The following is a 7,316-nucleotide window of genomic DNA, read 5'->3' on the forward strand; positions in this document are numbered from 1 at the left end:
AAACAAATTTTACCCCAAGTGAAACACAACTTTTCACCACACTAACCCGAAGAAAATATTAGTCAAAATCAAACCAAATCAAATCCAAATGATCGTCATTAAATATTTATCATTTAAAATCATTATTCCAAAGTCAATTCTACCAGCTATTATCTGTGCACATTTGTAAAATAAAAAAATAAACATTATTTCACAAAGTACAGAAATGCAAAGTCCTTAAAAGAAACCTTGAAAGCTTTTGCTACAAATTTAATATCTACATACACACTCCCAAATGATTGATAGCCAAGTATAAGGATGTGGTTAAAATCCATCTACTTTAAGGGGAATAAATGAACTCTGGCAACCCATGTTTGTATATATGTGTGTGTCGCTGAGCGTAAGACACGAGCGTCGCACGCACACATCGATCGAGTTTCGGCTTCACTTTTGGCAGATTAGCCTTATGAGGACTAACTGTCTATGTGTGATAGGTCAGTGAGCGAGATTATGAATATGATGTTTAAAATCTAGTTTTTCGTCTACTAAAAAGCCTAGGTACTTAAGGACATCTGTACGCTGGATATGATCGCAGTTACAATGGTTAGTGGAAGAAACATTACATAAGTGAATTTTTAACTTGGGCTCAAAAGATGGTTTAGACAAGGCAGTTTTATGGAAACACATGAATTTGGTTTTGTCACTGTTTAGAGTTAGAAGATTAGTACGAAACCAATGCGCTGCAATTCTCATGCCTTGCTCTGCTGTAGCGGTGTGAAAATTTACTGTTTTATTCCCATTATATCAATAAATATAAATTAGTTACTAACCACCACCACCCACCAGATACCAGGGGGAGGAAACTAGAGTCAGACCAAGCTAAGTTGGCAGCGATTTTGATAGCCCAGCGCCCATCCTGTGCAAGTGTTTAAGTAAACGTCATAGTCAGACCAAGGTAAGTTGGCATCGATTTTGATAGACCAACCTGTACTAGGTCGACAGGCCTTGGTTTTGGGCGCGAAAGCATCTGTCAAAATATATTTTGTTAATTCAACATACTTAAAGCCGTTTTTAGTATAAAAGTTGAATTTTAAGGCGCGTACAAATTATGCGCGGCTGCCGCGCGAGCCAGTGTTCGCGTGAACATTGGCTCGCGCGGCAAATGTTCGACGGAATTTAGGCTTAGCACGCACTGCGGTTTTTTTCTTGCGGTTGCGGTCTGGCCGAAAACGCAGAACCGCGGAGGAACTCGCACTGCGGTTGCGTTTCCGCGGTTTTCACGTTCAGTATGACAATGGATTTCCTCAGAGCAGTATGTGTTGTGGCCTTAGTTTTAAGAAATAAAAAAAATAGAAAACGTCTTCGCCAACGTATATTTGAAGGCATACCGGCAACGCTTCACTTTCGACCGGCAACGAACTTTCGGACTCCGACGACATAATGCAGCGCACAACACACACCTCACTGCTCCGCTCTCTGAGCCGAACTGACGAAAAAACCGCTTTTTACGAACCGCAGTGGGGGCGCTGCCGTACATGAAGTATGGGATACATAAAAACGCGCGGTTGCAAACCGCGAATCAAAATGTAGCAAGTTGCGTTTTTAAAATCAGTCACTGAAATAAATCGCAAGTGCGTGCGCTTATAAAGAATGCCGTACGTTACATTTTTTGCGGTAGCAGAACCGCTTTTTAAAAACCGCAGTGCGTGCTAAGGCCCCATACGCACTATGCGGCCAGCCGCGTGCGGTTGCGGCGGACCGCTTAGTGCGTTCAGTATTTATGGTTGCGGTTTCATACATTCTTAACCGTCATGCGGCTGTCCGCACGCGGCTAGCCGCTTAGTGCGTACGTAGCCTAAGCCTAAGCCTTAGTTCGTTCTAACCATGGAAGCGCGTGGTCGTGCGGCAGCCGCGTTTATTGTGATTCATCACATCACTCGCAATAAATTTAAACGAAAAAGGCGTTGGTGGGCGAAAAAAATTTATTTACTTAAATAGGTTACAATGTGGCATACAACTAATGGCGGACATGAGACATGAAGCCGTCGAAGACACCATAAAAAACTTTTTACGAGTGTCATATGCCGAGTTCGAGTTACTCAACACAGCAAATCATATTTCCCATGCAATTGTATTAACTCGCGACACTTGTCGTTGTCCATGGCAAACGTTCATTCGTCGTGCACAAACAACCGTCCAAATTGCGCGCGCGGCAGCGACTGAAGCTCCTTTGATGCGGGCTAAAAAACCGACAGCGCTGCTCGGATCGCCCCGCGGCACGTTCGAGCGCGGCAACGTTCGAGCTGCCGCGCGCGGCAACCCCGTCTACATTATGCGCGGCCGCCGCGCGAGCCAATGTTCGAGTGTTTGCCGCGCATAATCTGGACGTGCCTTACGAGCAACTTTTAGTTAAGAACGTAATACAAGCGTTTCAAAAAATTGGAAACAACGTTGGCACAACTTGACGCATGCTTGACGCCCCTTTGCGTGCACAACCACAGATAAGATAATTACATTAATTTTGACAACCCTAAATAGCCGAAAGAGATGGTTCCATACACAGACATAATACACCGAGACTGATTGTCGCCATGCGGCTACTCAACCAAAAGTGAAGCCGAAACACGATCGACGTGTGCGTGCGGCGCTCGTGTCTTACGCTCAGAAACGCACACACGTATACAAAAACGGGTTGCCAGTATTTATTTATTCCCGTCAGAGTAGGGGTATTTTAACAACATTCTTATAGTTGGTTATCAATAATTTGAAAGTGTGTAGATTTATAATTTTGTAACAAAAAGCTTTTTAGGGTTCCATTATTATACATTGAACCCTCAAAAATTGAGTGTGATTGCAATATTGCTGCGGTCGACCGCATTACTGCAGGAAATGTCAAATACATAGGTCATTTACTTAATACGAAATCTATCAAATTAGTCTATAAAACCAGACAAGTGCGAGTCGGACTTGCCCACACAATGGTTCCGTACTTTTTAGTATTTATTGTTATAGCAGCAACAGTAATACATCATCTGTGAAAATTTCAACTGTCTAGCTATCACGGTTCATGAGATACAGACGGACGGACGGACAGCGGAGTCTTAATAATAGGGTCCCGTATTACCCTTTGGGTACGGAACCCTAATAAAAATATATCAATAATTACCCGCTCTATAGCGGGGCGCGGCAACCACTGCTAGACACCAAAATTGGTCCGGACGTAGACCGCATGTACTTGAAAGATTCAAAGATTTTAGTTGTACAACATAGGTAGATTACAAGATGTTTCATAAATATTTTGGTATCACTATGTCGTGCATATTGGCATACAAATTCAATAAAAATAGCAACGCGACGAAATCGCTGGGAGAGCTACGCCTGTTTTTTGGCAATAAGGTTTGAATAAATAAGCTTTTACTATTTTATTTTTATTTTACAAATATGGAAAAAATACTATATTTTAATACATTTTACAATTGTACAAACAATGAGGTACCTCACACGCTGACTCTGTTCAGTATTGGCGCTATAGTGTCGGATTTCTAAATCGATCATTACATGAAATAAAAATTAAACTGAAATATTATTAAGAAAAACATATTTTGAAATAAAATAACGAAAAATATAAGTAATTTCCTTTAATAATACAAGGAACTTAAAGTAAGTAAGTAAGTAGTAAGTAAGTAAGTAAGTGTTTTATTTGTAAATATAGGTAGAGTTACATTGGTGGTCAGTTTATATATGTACAGTTTCACTATATTTTGCCAAACGGCGTACAAAAACATTAAACTTAATACTAGAAACAAAACTATCATGCTCACAGAGTACGAGTAATTATGTAATCCTACTTACAGCTATGACGTAAGTAAGCGCTAGCGTGACTAGCGCTAGAGTGGGAGTGGGAGCTAAAATAAAAGTAAGCGTACTTATTTTAGAATGTCAACGTCATGCCTCATGTGGAGGAAAAATGATTCATTTAACTGGCAACATTTATAAGCAATGGCGGCTGACGAAGGTTTGGATTTTAGTATTCACAATTACGTAAAAATATCATATTAAACTCGATGCTTACGCGTGGAATGTAATATCAGGTGATTTGTTTTTATTTAGTGATGAATCGTGACACCCATTCAACGCACAAATAGCCATCATTCCTGTATTTTTTAATTTACAACCAGGAGGTGTATACAAACCGACTCGACCTTGAGTACTACGAGGGCCGTTCGAACGAGTGCGACATAATGTCGCCCCTAAGGATGTGCGGACAAACGTAGTGATTATATGCTCATTGGTGCGGACTAGTCATCTATGCTTTTTAAATCTATGGTTCCATACATTAGAAAGGGACAACATGTTTCGGCCCTGGGAAAATCGAACTTCTTCAATAGCGGGCATTTTTCTCTGTCACTCTAATTACGTCTTAGTAAGAGTAAAAGAGAAAGGTCCCCGCAATTTGCGAATTTCGGTTTTTGCGGTAAGCCCCCTGAATTGCTGTCAAACTTCGGTTTTGCAGGAAAGGAAGTGTTATTTCTATACACATACGATACGGTCAGCGTTGCCAGATCGTCCTAAAAGGGACGGTTTTCCGTCCTTTTTAATGCCACACCGTCCCTTTCCCGCCCCTTCCAAGCTACCGTCCCTTTTGGGCATCAAGTGCCTAAAATAATTAATTTCAAAGTGACGAACGACAATTTACTTTGCTACATGGTCGATAAATATCTTCCATCCACGGCGAATATCGAATGTGTAGCATTCGCTTATATATAGTTTTATAAAGTTTCATATCTCACTTTGTAGTAGCCTATAGTGTTTGACAGGGGTACCAACATCAGAAATGTAACTTACGTAACAAAAATAGTTTCCGCGTTTGTATCTAATCTACATCTCGCCTTAGTTTAGTTTTAGTTTGTTTTGTTGTAGCCATTATCTGTGGTAACGTCGAGGACTGAAAACTTGAAAAGCAACTAGCGAGAGTCAGAGAAACACTGTGATCAAGGTAAAGTTTAAAGTTTTCCAAAATTATTTTGTTTTAAAGCGTTCATTTAGTTGAAAGTATAGATACTCCTACAACCATTTGATCGGTCGGTCAAAGAAACGGCAAACATTGGTAACGTGGTGAATCCTATTGTATTTGTGTAAGTATTAAATTAAATAATTGTCTATTTCTTCGTAATTATTTGGGTACAACTGCTATAGTTTTATTATGTAGTTTGCATTGGGAATATAGACTTTTAGTCTTACAGAGGAGACGATAATCTCTGACATTATCTCAGAAGAACATATCTAGATTATTTTGCGAGAGAAAACAAAGTCAACTAACAGTATCTGAATCAAATACATAGCCCAAATAGCGACGTCGCTAGGTTCGACGGTACCTTTATAAAATGAATAAGTAAACGTGCCCGTTTTTTTTTTTCTCAGATTTCGATTGATATGAAAATTGGTAGGTTCAGGCTTTCCCTTCTGATCAGAATAAACACGAAATCTCAATTATGGACAAAAGATATGTATGTAATTTTCCCTTTATTTACGGAAATTCTATACGTTTTCGCTAGAATATTTTTGAGGACACGGTGGCGCACATCCAAAAACTTAAATCAAAATCTGAGAAGAATGAGAAAAAAAACGAAAACAACATTAAATATGGTCTATATTTAATGTTATTTTCATTTTTTATGTAAATGTATGAAGAAATAAATAGCTAATATGAAATAATTTTTTTTGCTCTGCCCATGAATCTAGTATTAAGTATGGATTGGGCATGAGTGGTGGGAAGAACTGACAGAACGGGATAGTCTTATGTATCTTTCAGTAGGAGTAGCGAAAAAGCGATATTATTGTTTGTCCTTGTCGCAGTCGCACAATTTTTTAAATTCCCCACCTTAAATTGAGCAAGATGATTGGTCGAATTATTTGTTGCCCACCATATCCGACCAATCATCTTGCTGTGTTGCATATGTTCTGTCCCTCATGGGCGCACGCGTACCGTATCACATCTGTAGGATCCTACCATCTATGGCTCTGCACATCTACAAATGCAAGACATCATAACTATCATAAGTATCACATATTAACACACATACACATACATATTCAGTTATACACATTTGTTTTAAACATATATTGAGATACACTAACAATGATAAAATATTCCAAGTTCGTTTTCGTCCCATTGTCATAAAAACCGTCCCTTTTCAGATTACACACCGTCCGAAATTGGAGACATGCGCTGGCAACACTGGATACGGTAACGTCGGTAACATTTATCCAGTGCTTGTGGCCCAACCTATAAAAATGTTGGTATCTTAGAAGCATACAGCGTTGCAAAAGTTCCCGATTTATCGGGAGAACTCCCGATTTTAGCAAACATTTCCCGATAAAACGATTTTAGGGTTTAATCTCCCGATAAAATTTAGGTACACCATTTTTAGCAAACTTAACTTAAATTTACATATTTTGAGGTTTGTAACATCGATCGTGTGAAGTACGACTACATAAACGGTAATTCCCCAAGGCATGCTGTACGGTCCCTTTTATTAAACAAACAAATCTAAGCTTTAATTCGTAGTAATTAAGGATTTAATATTTTTGTCATTGGAATGTAGGGACTTCCCACATTCAGCTATTTTGAGTATAATACAAAATATCATTCAAAACTGCAATGGATTGAAGATACTAAGGAATAGGGTTCAGTTTCATAGGACCTTAAAAAAATGGGAAGTCCCTACGGGGCATATTTTTTCGATGCTTATGCATTGATATAAACCGACTGCTGTTTACTTTACTGTTTATTTTCTAATCATTCGTCGGAAAAGCAAGTCTTACTTATCGCAATCAATAAAAAATATTATCAGCACCACATTAGTGTCAAAATATCTAGTTCAGATTCTTTAGTTTCGATTAGTGATATACCAAGTACAAGTGGTACGACTACGAGAGGAATAAAAAGAAAAAAACATGCTCAGAAATACAGAAAACAGTGGGAAAGTCAACCTGAATTTTCTGGGTGGTTAAAAGCAAAAGATATAAGTAAGTTTTCTGACAACATTGAAGAATTCTGGATGAGTGTGTCAACACTTAAATGCGGTGATAACTCGGCAATGTTTCCAAAATTATCTGCATTTGTATTTAACATTTTAGTGTTGCCACACTCATCTGCTAATGTGGAAAGAGTCTTTTCATCAATAAATTTAATGAAAACCTGTCAACGCAATAGACTGTGTACCCGATCCATAATTGGATTGTTGCACACAAAACAATATATTGACAAAAATAATTGTTATAATTTTCCAATTGGAAAAGAATTACATTTAAAAATGTCCCAGAAGGGTTGGTAT

The sequence above is a fragment of the Cydia pomonella genome, chromosome 13 (assembly GCF_033807575.1).
Source record: "Cydia pomonella isolate Wapato2018A chromosome 13, ilCydPomo1, whole genome shotgun sequence".
In the NCBI taxonomy this organism is placed as follows: Eukaryota; Metazoa; Arthropoda; class Insecta; order Lepidoptera; family Tortricidae; genus Cydia; species Cydia pomonella.